Source organism: Lissotriton vulgaris, chromosome 6, assembly GCF_964263255.1.
Source record: "Lissotriton vulgaris chromosome 6, aLisVul1.2, whole genome shotgun sequence".
Lineage (NCBI taxonomy): Eukaryota > Metazoa > Chordata > Amphibia > Caudata > Salamandridae > Lissotriton > Lissotriton vulgaris.
Genome location: NC_141694.1, coordinates 1,110,793,954 through 1,110,806,329, shown reverse-complemented (window position 1 = coordinate 1,110,806,329; position 12,376 = coordinate 1,110,793,954). Strand labels below are relative to the sequence as shown.

At 49.9% G+C, this 12,376-nt stretch overlaps 1 non-coding gene across 1 annotated transcript; it reads right to left on the bottom strand.

Annotated features, from left to right (window-relative positions):
- Positions 1-10,161: 10,161 nt before the first annotated feature.
- On the bottom strand, positions 10,162-10,256 carry TRNAI-UAU (transfer RNA isoleucine (anticodon UAU)). Its single transcript has 2 exons — positions 10,219-10,256; positions 10,162-10,197 (listed from the first exon to the last, which is right to left on the bottom strand). It is a non-coding gene; the product is annotated as a tRNA-Ile (tRNA).
- Positions 10,257-12,376: the final 2,120 nt, after the last annotated feature.

Below are 12,376 nucleotides of genomic sequence, written 5' to 3'. Positions count from 1 at the left end.
GACGGGGACATTGGCAGAACGTAACTTTCAGTGCAAGCACTTACTCCAAGTGAGGCTTGCGAGCCACGACCCACAAGACAAAGATTACCAGTGTGGGGTACGACCCATATTGGAGATGAGCTTTTAAGCTGCTTTTCATTAGTGAACATACTATATTCCCCTCTACTTAGGACCCTATAGGCTTGTACCTCTTCTCTAGGAATAAGAAAAGGATCATGGATCTCATCTTCCATATCCTCTATAGCCATTGATAGCAGCCTCTGATACGAGGTAGGACCAAAGTTGGGGGAACGTTGTTCTGGAGTGGGGTGGAAACCCAGTGCGCTTCGAAGCATTGTTTGGAATGCTCGAGCTGACCCTTGGGAACTATACGGTAACACCAGATATGGAATTCCCTTACCCGTAGTATGTGGCATCAACCCACACACCCAACAATTAGTAGTGTTAACCACTAACTGATGCTGATGGAGGAGCTGGATAAAGGAATTATTGCGGAATTCTACACGTCTAGCCTGTTCGTGTTCTGGTAACATATGAAAGGAATGAGGAGAAGCAGTAGAAGTACAGTTAGGGTAAGGAGTAGGAGTAGGGGTAGGAAGGAAAAGGTAAGACATAGTGTAATACACCCCACCCGCCAAAAATGCAGAAGCAGTCAAAAACAAAACAAACAATTGGGATACAAAACATTTCGTACGACTAAGTTCCTGCAACTTGACTCTATATGCCTGAGCTCCTTCCAAATCATTCAGCTTCGAAAATGCCATTTCCCTACGACCGTCCGCAACGTTTCTTGACGCACTTCGTTCTGTGCAGCGATAGTCAATCCCCAGGAGTTCCTAGGAACCGACGGTCTTTAACCTAGCGTCAAGACCTACTGTCCAGAAGGAAGTACGCGCGCGGCCCTACGGCCCTCAATACACAATGTATGTATATTAGCACAGCTGTGGAAGGAAAAAGATACAGAGAAAAAAACTCAATATATGTACAAAACAATTTTCAATGATACGATTGTTCAAAGTTGATCATGGGAAACGAGGATATTGCAGTTATCAATTTCAGCAAAGCAAGCAAATTTTATTTGTCCTTAGTATGAGATCTCAAAGAATATCGATGTTTCCCGGGACGTGTCTGCTCGTCGAACAAAGGATCTGTTGAAGAGACAGCGTCCTGCTGATCAATTCGTTGGTCTGGTCTTGAGTCTTTTGCTGACAAATGTTCAACAATGGCTTTCTGCTGCGCTGAGGGTTCCTCAACAAGCTGTGCGTCGCTAAAAGGTACAAACGCCGGCAATGTTTCTGTTTCTGTTGACGCAATGCCTTTCCTTACCCACGGGTCTGCCGGCAAAGGAATAGGGACTCGCTTACAATGGGTAGCATGTACCCAATTCTTCCGCCCCTCAAGACGAACGGCAGTCCTCGTGGCCAGGAGCACCTGGTAAGGTCCGGTAAAGCGGGGGTCCAGATTGTTTTTGCGTGAAAAATTTCGGGCAACCACCCAATCCCCGGGCTGGAGCTGGTGGCCTGGACCCTCCGTCTGCGTCGGCAAGGCGTCGTAAACCTGTTGATGAATTAACCTCAGTTTAGCAGTCAAGTCATGTAAGTAATCAATCAACATCGGAAACTCAAGATCAGAGAATACACCTGGCCTAGGAACCCCCCACACATTCGCAGGACGGCCGAACACTATTTCATAGGGACTAAGCCCTATTCGGGAGTGTACAGTCGCCCTAGTTGACAGTAATGCTAGAGGCAAAGCATCAGGCCACGAAAGTCCAGTCGTAGCTTGAATCTTCGCTAATTTCAGTTTAAGGGTGCCATTGTACCCTTCAACCAATCCAGCTGACTGGGGATGATTGGCGCTATGGAATTTCTGATTAATTCCAAGGCCCTTACACACACTCTTCATCACACTTCCAACAAACTCACTTCCGTTATCTGACCACACGACTCTAGGCATTCCGTACCGAGGAAAGTATTCCTTCAGTAGGATTTTCGCAGTAGACAAAGCAGTATTGTCTTTGAGGGGATAGGCCTCGATCCATCGGGAGAATGCGCAAACCACAACCAAAACGTATTTTAGGTTATTGCATCGCTCCATATGGATGAAGTCCAACTGGATCACCTCAAAGGGATACGAAGGAGGAGCAAAACTGCCAGGAGGAGTTGGGGTTCCTTTGCCGGGATTGTACATTATACACACCATACAATTCTTCACCAAACGTTCAGCACACTTAGTAATTCCATCATTCTTCCACACATCAGCCAGCAACTTGCAAATACCTTTCGCGCTAATATGTGCTAACCCATGTGCCATTTGCACAACGGCCAGTACATACGCGTCAGGCAACATCCATCTTTTCTGATCCGACAAATCAATCCAGCAACCATTCACATCCAACCTTCCCGTACTTTCTTTCCACTTCATTTTTTCAGTGTCGGTGGCCTCATTCTGAATAGCTTTCACACTCTCTATGGTATTTTCACACATACTCGATTCTGTAGGCCACCTAACCGAACTCGTCACATACATTCGAGTGCTAAGGTTCCGGGCAGTCTCCTTAGCAATCTCGTCTGCGAACGCATTACCACGACCAACATCATCCGTCACTTTACGATGCGCACTACACTTAATAATTGCAATTTGAGCAGGCAAAGTCAATGCATCCAAAAGATCGTTCACAAGCTGGCCATGCTGTATTTTCGTGCCATGCGACGTCAAGAAACCACGCTCTCGCCACAACCGTCCAAAACTATGCGCTACACCGAAAGCATACTGACTATCGGTGTACACATTCACACGTTTACCTTTTGCTAGTACACATGCTCTAGTAAGAGCAATCAGCTCTGCAGCTTGGGCAGAATTCTGATTCAATCTCGCAGTCTCAACAACAGTATTCAATGTCACCACAGCATAGGCAGTAGTCACATCACCATTCGGCAACTTAAAACATGACCCATCCACATACAGGGTGCCATCCGGGTCTTCCAATGGGGTGTTTTTAAGGTCCACACGACCTTTTGTTTCCTCCTCTGTCCGCAAGTAACAGTCATGTTCTGTTACTTCATCTGACTCTGCACTAACTGGTAACAAAGTTGCCGGATTTAGGACATTACAACGTTTTATCTGAATGTGGCTTGCCAAAAGCGTCAATTCGTACCCAGACAACCTCGCACTCGTCAAGTGCTGAGTTTTCGTACGATTCAACAGAGTATCGACTGCATGCGGAACCATCACCGTAAGCATATTATCCATGACCAATCCTGCTGATTGTCGGATGGAGACCGCAGCTGCCGCAGTTGCTCTCAAACAACTCGGCAATGCTCTAGCTACTGGGTCTAAGGTCGAGGAAAAATATGCACATGGACGTTGCTTACCACCAAAAGGTTGCGTTAAAACACTCAACGCACAACCTTCCCTCTCGTGAACATATAACGTGAACGGCTTACTGTAATCAGGGGTACCTAACACAGGAGCCGAACACAATGAATCACGTAATTCAGAAAAACTTTTCTGGCATTCTTCCGTCCATGGTAAAGGAGTCGAAACATCCTTGCACGTAAGAGCCACCAATGGTTTCGCTAGCAATGAAAAATTAGGAATCCACTGCCTGCAGTACGACGTGATACCTAGAAAGGCACGCACATCTCTTTGGGTTTGTGGCACAGCCATTCGCGCAATCGCTGCAATTCTCTCTGGGGTCAATCTCCTTCCCTCCTTTGACAATAAGTGACCTAAATAGGTTACTTCTTGACAACAATATTGGAGTTTAGAAGGTGACACCTTGTGATGTAACTCACAGAGATGTTGCAGCAACGATACCGTAGCAATTTTGCAGATGTCCTGAGTATCAGCAGCCACCAATAGGTCATCGACGTATTGGATTAAAGCCGCACCAACCGGCAACCTAAACGCATCTAGTTGACCCTTCAAAGCTTGACTGTAAATCGATGGACTTTCACAGTAGCCCTGAGGAGCGCGTTTGAACCGGAAGCTACGTCCACCAAGAGAGAAACCGAAAAGGTCCCTACTCTCTTCGGCAATCGGGATGCTGAAAAACGCATTTTTCAAATCAATCACCGAAAACCATGAAGCAGTAGCTGGAATCAGAGTCAGTAGCGCCGTGATGTCAGGCACAACAGGGAATTGAGGAACCACAATTTTATTTACCTCCCGCAAATCGATAACAAAACGATAAACAGGCGGTTTGGTAGGATCAGTACGTTTAAGAATGGGCAGTACAGGACTATTGCACACGTTTCCCCGAGTTTCTTCAATGACATCTTTCTCGATCAAATCATAGATGATCGCTAACAAAGCTCGTTCACCATCAAGGGAGATACGATATTGGGGAATACGTGGCAATCGCACATTAGATTGCAACTGAACAACATAAGGGGAGATATCAAGTAGGCCCACATCATTTGGACCCGTCGCCCACAAAGACGCAGGAAGAGAATCCAATTCCGGTGGAAGCTTATCGAGAGACAAGTACATGGGAGAGACTACTCTCTCTCCGAACGTAAGCTTTACACCCGTAGGAGAACAATACAAAGTCGCATACAAACGTTTAAGCAAATCCAGACCCAAAAGATTTTCGCCACAACCAGTGGTCAAAATCAATGGAGCTTCGAGCTCACGAGGCCCAATTTTAAGGGGCAAAGGGCACGAAACTGGATTGCTAACGGGGGCGCCAGAGAAACCAACGGAAACATTTGTTAAGCCAGACAAAGGTGCGCCAGGGAGTTTCGAATGCATGATAGAACTTTTCGCTGCACCAGTGTCCAACAGAAAAGGCTCAACGACGCCCGATGTAGCAACTGCGACGTAAGGCCCTCTCTGATCAACCGGAACTGATACCACTCCCTCTCCTTGTCTTTGGCTGTCCTAGTAATTACTATCGTCAGTTCCCTGATCGACGTAATAATCGTCTACATTATACTGCGCAGATCGTCCTTGCGATGATCCACGTTGATCAAAACAGTTATTAGGATTTGATGAATGGTCAGAACGGTCGTTCTGAGCACCACGACCTCTACCACGTGATGCGTTCTGTGAACCACCACGACCTCCTCTAGACAAATTACCTCCACTACGGTCATTTAAAGCAGGACAATTGAATTTAATGTGTCCCTCCTGTCTACAGTAAGCACATTGATTGTACCCTAATGAAGATCTTTGGAAAGAAGAATCATTACGCGGCTGCGATCGATTCGATTGCGACTGTGATCTATTCTGTTGAGGCGCATTCTGATTAGAACGCGGCGGATATGCTTGTTGCAACAACACTTTAGTTTTTAGCTCTTTCGTTTTTTTATCGGCACGGTCATTTTCCTCTTTTTCTCTATTTTCGTAATATTGTGCCGTAGCCAATATCTGAGCCGAGGTAGAAACGGCCCACGCACTTTCTGAATTTTTCAATTTATGGCTCAAGTCGGACAATAAGTTTGACACAAACTTATCTACAAACAACCTCTGTCCACCCTCAGTACCCATATCCTGTCCACTATGATCAACGAATGTTTCCTCGAACCTCGTAAAGAAGTCTGAAACACTCTCATCTTTCTTCTGCTTACAGGCTGACAACTTATCCCAATTTACCTTCATAGCTGGCATAAGCGTTTTCATTAATGTAATGATTCGCTGGGGGAGAAGCTCAATCAACTGATCGGGTTTAGTAGCAGCCACTTGTCCAGCGTCTGCCGCTGTAATAGCAGCCCAATCACCACCTAATTCATTCGCATGATCTTGGTGACGAATCTTCGCCCATACCGGTTGCGGTACGACATTGCCAAACAACATGTCGATATCGGCCAGATTCATTATCGTAGCGTCTACGAGCTGCGACAATTCCTTGTAATACCCTGCAGGATTTTTACGAGGATCGGGCAAAGTCTGTTTCACCTGAAGCACTTCCGATCGTTTCCATGGGAGGTGTATCCACACTCTCTGGAAATGTGCCGCTACTGGGTTATTAACATCAGTATTATCAGCGGGTATCCAAACTGGCGGAACTTCACGCATAGGATATTGGCCAGACTCGGTTTGTTTTTCAATGTCCTCAACGAACAATGCATGAGGAATAGGAGCGGGACGAAGAGATAGCAACCGCTCGATAGCGCGTCGGACATTAGTGTCGACTATCAGTCCACTTGCAAACTGAAGCCGAAGTTCAGACAGGGCGGACAGCACCTCGTCAGGCGCAAAGGCCACTATCTGATCATGTAAGAACTTGCACATTTCATCAAACACATACCTCTGAGTTGGTATGTTGAATTGATCAAACGTTTCGAGGACAACACGTGGTGGATTTCTAACAGGGTTTATCATCCAACCCATCGCCATATTGTATAGCGCAACACGTTCTCTATTACCAGGAAGCTGGCTACGTCTCTGAGGACCATCAGAACCAGCAGACCCAAAAACAGGTCCGAGCGACTGGAAGAAATTTGTCGCTAGGGGAGAATCACGATTACGAGTAGAGGGAGAAGAATAAGACACAGGACTAACAAGAGAAGGAGTAGAAACATTAGCAACAACAGGGGTTAACAACACAGGAGTAGTAGCGGGAACAGGAGTATGTGGAAGCGGAGGAGCAGTAGGAATAGAACCAGGCAAAGGAGCAGGAACAGTCGGAAGAGCGGGTGCAGGTTGAGGAACTGGTGGAGGAATAACAGGTGGAAGAACAGGTACGGCAGGGACCACAGGAGCTGCGGTACCCTGGACGTACGGAGGTGGCGACTTCATAAGATAAGACATTAAAGAATCCTCAACTGCCTCTTCCTTCTTATCCGACTCCGTAGGCAAAGCAGGATAGCATTTGTCTATGGACATACGCTGTAATCTCTCAAACACTTCCTTATCCTTATCCTCCTTATCACGCTGAAACTGCTCAGCTTTCTTCACTATAGTAGCAACATTATCTCGCTCACTACGTTTATTTTGTCTGATTTCTTTCTGTCGGGCTTCTTTGCGCCACAACCGAAAGGCATCAAACATGGCCGGCCTTGATTTGCGTTCGAACAACTTTATTTCCAAATTATCTAAGATCGACGCCTCGAAGCTACCGTGAGGTGGCCAACGAAGATCGCCGTCTTTCTTTGTATATTTTATCCAATAATCGTTAAAAGCAATCGGGCCTAGCCCATGTTTGCTATATAAATCATAAGTAGGAGTTCCAACCGGAGGTATCGGACACGAGTCCTCCAGCAGGGAATCCGCACCACAAGGTCTAAAGCAACTGAACAAAGTACTACGACCAGGCATCTTGCACACTAGCCGAGTTTCACAAACTTCAAGGGTTACGGGATTTCGGGATTTACCAAGTCCCAGCAAAGACAAAACCCTCGGTCTTTGGCGGCTGCAGTCGTCAAACAAATACAACAACAACAAAGTACGCTAGCAAAGTGTCACCGACAAAAACACTCACACAGCGTGTACAACAAAGACACCCGCTAAGGTGTCTACAACAAAAACACTCGCTAAAGTGTTTACAACAAAGACACTCGCTAAAGTGTCTACAACCAAGAACTCTGGGAGCGACCCACAAATACTTAACTCAAAGATCAATGGCGTCCTCAGGAAGGCCCGTCAATCGTCTCGCTATACCAAGGTCTACGCCAGGCGCCAAAACAGGTCTACAGTCAGGGCAGCAGTCCGTCGCAGCCGTTAGGAGGCGGGAATCTTCGCGGGAAAAGTCTTCGGGCCACTTATTTCGACAACAAGATCGATGAAGCGGGGTGCACCTTCCCTCGGAGATTTCACACGAAGTTCCTCACGATCGTCGGGCTTGGACCGGTACCACTGATGCAGCCCCACGTTGGGCGCCAACTGAAGGACTGGGTTCTTTTGGACCCAGCGGTGCCAGGGCACAACACCTGAAACCTTCGTGGGTAACCTGCTCCGGCGTACAAGTCACAGAGACACGGGACACTTCCTTCGGCGTCGAAGAGTCAAGGTTTATTTACTGCAGGGAACACAGAAGTCACAGGAAGTACATCGAGTGTAGTTCGGGGAGACTGCTTCAAATTGTATTTGTGGATCGCTCCTTTTATACAGTTTTTACCCATAGGATAACATGATACACAATAGTTTACAACCTGGTTCCCACAAGTCGCTCTCAGAGGGGTCGCTTTGGTCACTTTGAAACACATAAGGTCCGGAACATAAGTGCGGAAACATTTGGCGGTTCCCAACTGTAAAAACCCATCTTCCCACCATTAGCAAATTCCAATCAGCAGTAAAGTAGATCGAAATAAGAACGAAGACAGGTGTAGAGGAAGACGGAGACAGTGGGGAGATCGGAAAGGGTGTAAAAGGGGAGTGTCGAGAAGCACGAGATACAGGCATCAAAGGGACGTGCCTAATGAGATGCACGGCTGAGACAATAAGCCCGTGCGGCAAGATGAGCCTCGAGCGGCGCCATCTGCCTTACAGTAGCATCCCCCTTGTCATAAAGGCACTTACAAAGGACATGTGTCTTCCGCCATATCTTGGGAGTCCCAGGGTCGCGAAGCGGACAGCGTCCGTTCGCTGGCTACTTGAGGGCAAGAGACAAAATGGATGCCGTATCTAAGATGGAACCCGTGGGTACAGATGAAAAACTCACGTAACAAACGAACGGTTTAAGTTAGCACAGCGAAACTGCGCACACTTACTAAACTCGCCATTTGCGGTTCATAGATACTAGACTCGACCATATCCGTGCGAGTCGAAAACACCATTTACAATTGTCACGGAACCTCAGTATCCCCAGCCAGCAACACCTGGTAACCCCAGGCAGTCTCCCCTCCAGGAACTAACCGGGCCCGACCCTGCAAAAATACTGAAAGCAGACGAGATCAGGTGCAGGCGGGGAGGGATTGTCCTAGTCCCCACGGGCCAGAAGGCAAACCCAACGGAAGCACCCGCAACCGAGAGTGGGAACCCCCACTCGCAGGCCGGCCACACAACCCGGTCCCAGAAAGCCCTTCAGTGTAGACCAAGGAAGGAGCAGGTACCCCAACCCGTCGACCAGGAGGGACTCCGCGGAAATTCCGCAAGACCAGCAAGGCCAGCAAGCCCGAAGAGCTCAAGAACCCTGACAGCCACGGCCCAAGATGGGACGAAATGGAGGCGACAGCCCCCCCCCCCCCCCCCCAGGGAACCCCCTGGAGCGAGACGGCCGAAGCCAGGGCCTCGGGATGAAAAACACGGGAGCGGCCGCACCAGTACCAGACCGGGAACAGCCGAAACAGGGGCCCGGAGGCCAACTTGAACGCACCCCGTGGAGACCGACCGCCTGTATCCGGGAGGAATGGCCGAAGGACCCCACCCCAGCAAGGGCGGGACGCCCACACACACAGGCGGACGAGGAGCCCGAAGGCAGGCTGTTCCCAGGGGAGCGGGCCCCCAACTAAAAGGACAGGCCAATAAGGACGCAGTCAGACCAGGCGGCCGAGCCAGCCACACGGCCACCCGCCCGTGAAAAAAAAACATGGAACGGACCACGCATATGCGTGACCCCCCAGTGCCAACAACTCCCCAGCGGAAAGTGAGACCAGAATAGCGCACCACACCCCCTCAAGGGCCTCAAGGCGTACGTACGAATGCCACCGTGGTACCAATAAAAAAATCCGGTCCGTGGGCTATTGAGCCCAAGACCTTCCGAGGCGGGGAATCGAACCCTGGTCCCGGGACAGACCTCTGCACCAGAGTCCGCTGCTCTAACCATTGGGCCACGATTCGCCACTAGGGCCATACGCCCCCCCTGGGGCCTGAAGGGACAGTGCGGTTCGCAGACGGTGACAGAAGAGGCCAGAAGGCCTCGCAGCACAGAAGAGCACACCGCACACGCGTCCGGCGCCCTAGAAACTCGCCAACCCGACGGGTCAGGGCGAGTCCACACCGTCTAGACCCAAGACCCGCCGAGGCGGGGAAGGGCACCCAGGACTTGGGTCAGATCGCCGTAGTTTAAAAAACCTCTGTCCCACAGACAGCATGTTTGCATGAAGTGACTGCTCGGGGGGAGGACAAGAGAAGCATTTCACCTCTCATGTCTCCATGAAGCAGGTCAAAAATAAAGGAAATATCCATAAAAGAATTAAAGACTCTCTAGCAAGAGCCGTCTTTACCCTGAGTCACATCATTTACACTTAGTGAAATGGTTTAAGAAAACCAATCAGCTGCTCCAGGTGAGGCACGAACTCACAACCTCGGCATGGCAAAGCGCAAGTACTGCTGTATAAGTACCGCACGCTAACCGATTGTGCCACTGGAGCGCACCGGACGGTGAGAAATTCCGAGGCGGGGTCATGTACGGAAATGCCCGAGCCTGACGCGTAGTCCGCTGCCCTAAGAAGGCAGTACAAATCGCCGCGCCCGCGGGGGAGCCCTGGCGTGCACGGCAGACCAAGGTAAACATCGGCACCTGTTGGAAAACCCAACCCCGCCCACAAGAGGCGGGAGCCAGCCGGAGCCAACCCCAGCGCGGCAAGCAGCCGCGGGCCGTAGGGGAGGGCAAAAAAAAGAAAACCAACTCCCGGACGCCGGCGCCGCGTGTACCGAGACCCAGGCCGGTCTGATGGGAGGCCCCGGACCCGGCCAGCTGAGCCCCCGAGGACCCGCTGACAATCGAGGGCGGACGGAGCCTGCCCCCGCCGAGTAAGTAAACACACGGCCAGGCACCGCGCCAGCGCTACCCCTAATGCCGTTACCACTTTACATCGCATGAGAGATGTCTCACATGCAGCTACAAAGACGTCACCTGCCACAAACAGATCAACGTCGTGCAGAAGCGCCGCAGACCTGAAAACCAGCAGAAAGCTGGTCCAGGCAATGGCACAATGTGAAGCACGAGCACCCGATCATAATCTGAGGTGCATGAAATCATGTCAGGCAGACACCACCTGAAAGCTGTATCAGCGGCACAAACACTCCAGCAACCTGAAGTGTGAGCCCCACGCAGTGCCCAAGCACACAGCCCTGGCAATCCCAGGAAAACACGACTCCCCTCGGGCAGCCCAGCCACCCGACGGGCGTAACCTCACAGAGTCATGCAAGCACACGCACAAGCGCATAAAAGCAAAACGGAGCGCTGGACCCCAAAAGCCCACACAGCGGCTAGGGCCCTTCAGTAACGACCTGGGGATACACAGGGATGCCCAAACACCCCATATCCCCTGCCGCCCCCCCCCCCCCTGTAAACCACTGGCATGCTATAGCAGTACCTAACCGGCCCCACAGGACCGGGGGAAGGAAGAGGGGGGGGGATTTTTAGGCCTAAGGCACCAGGGACCGCTAGAGCAGGTCCTCCACCCTAAAACCCAAGGGCCAGCTCACGCCGGCCCATCTTACCTGAACAGCGCCTCTGGAGAGAATCGCGCAGAACAAAAAAAACAGGCTGTTGGTTGGGCCGGTCCGCCTCTTATAGAGGTCAGGTGGGACTGGTCGGCCATGTTGGGAGGGGGTGGGAGGTTTTTTCTTTTGCTTTGGAGGGTTCTGTTGTGGAGCTAAAGCTCACTATGTAATTCATGTGGCGAGGAAGACTAACGAGGAGGTAATGGACTCCACACGAGTTTGTATAAAACAATTACACTTTATATAAAAAGATATACGAAATAACCACACAATACAACTCCCACATATATACACTGGGTAATATTGTATCCGGTAGGTTGGGCGGTCCTAATCCCCAACCACTGCTTCTAACCAACAGTTACCTTGACTTTTAACCGTTCGTAACAGGTTAGGTACGTCGTATCACTTGTTTCACACATGTTGCAAAATACAAGGAATACTGCCCTACTTAACGATGGGTTCCTGCACACACCACAGTGAAACAATGCAATGCGTAGCGTCAAGATCATGTACTGAGACAACACAAGATAATGCAACTGGGTTCGCTACCTGCATGCCCTGTGCAAGGAAGGAATAAAGCAATGCGTCAAGCTGCAATTACATACAGTGCAATAGGAAAACAATGCAATGCGTATCACCACCAGCATGCCCTGTGAGCGGAAGGAATAAGGTAGTGCGTTACAGTGCAATTCAGTTCAGTGCAGTAAACAATCAATGCAGTGTGACGCTATGATCCTGTATCCTGCAAGAGAAACATAATGTAGGGCTTAGCGCACTAACCCCTGCATTCGTTAAGCACCTCTAGTATCAGACGTTGTTCAATAGTTCGAAAGTTTGTTAGCAGCGAAAATGCAAAGTGTTATACAACTGTTTTTAGAAGTGTGCGACCGGTTGCCCCCAACACGGATCAACAATGACACCCAAGTTCCACTCCGGACCCTGGCACCTGTACTGCCCTGTCCTGGACCAGCACGGACGGAGATCTAGGCCAAAGCAACAGACGCACACAGCGACCAGCAGCGAGAGACAGAGAGAGTGTCCC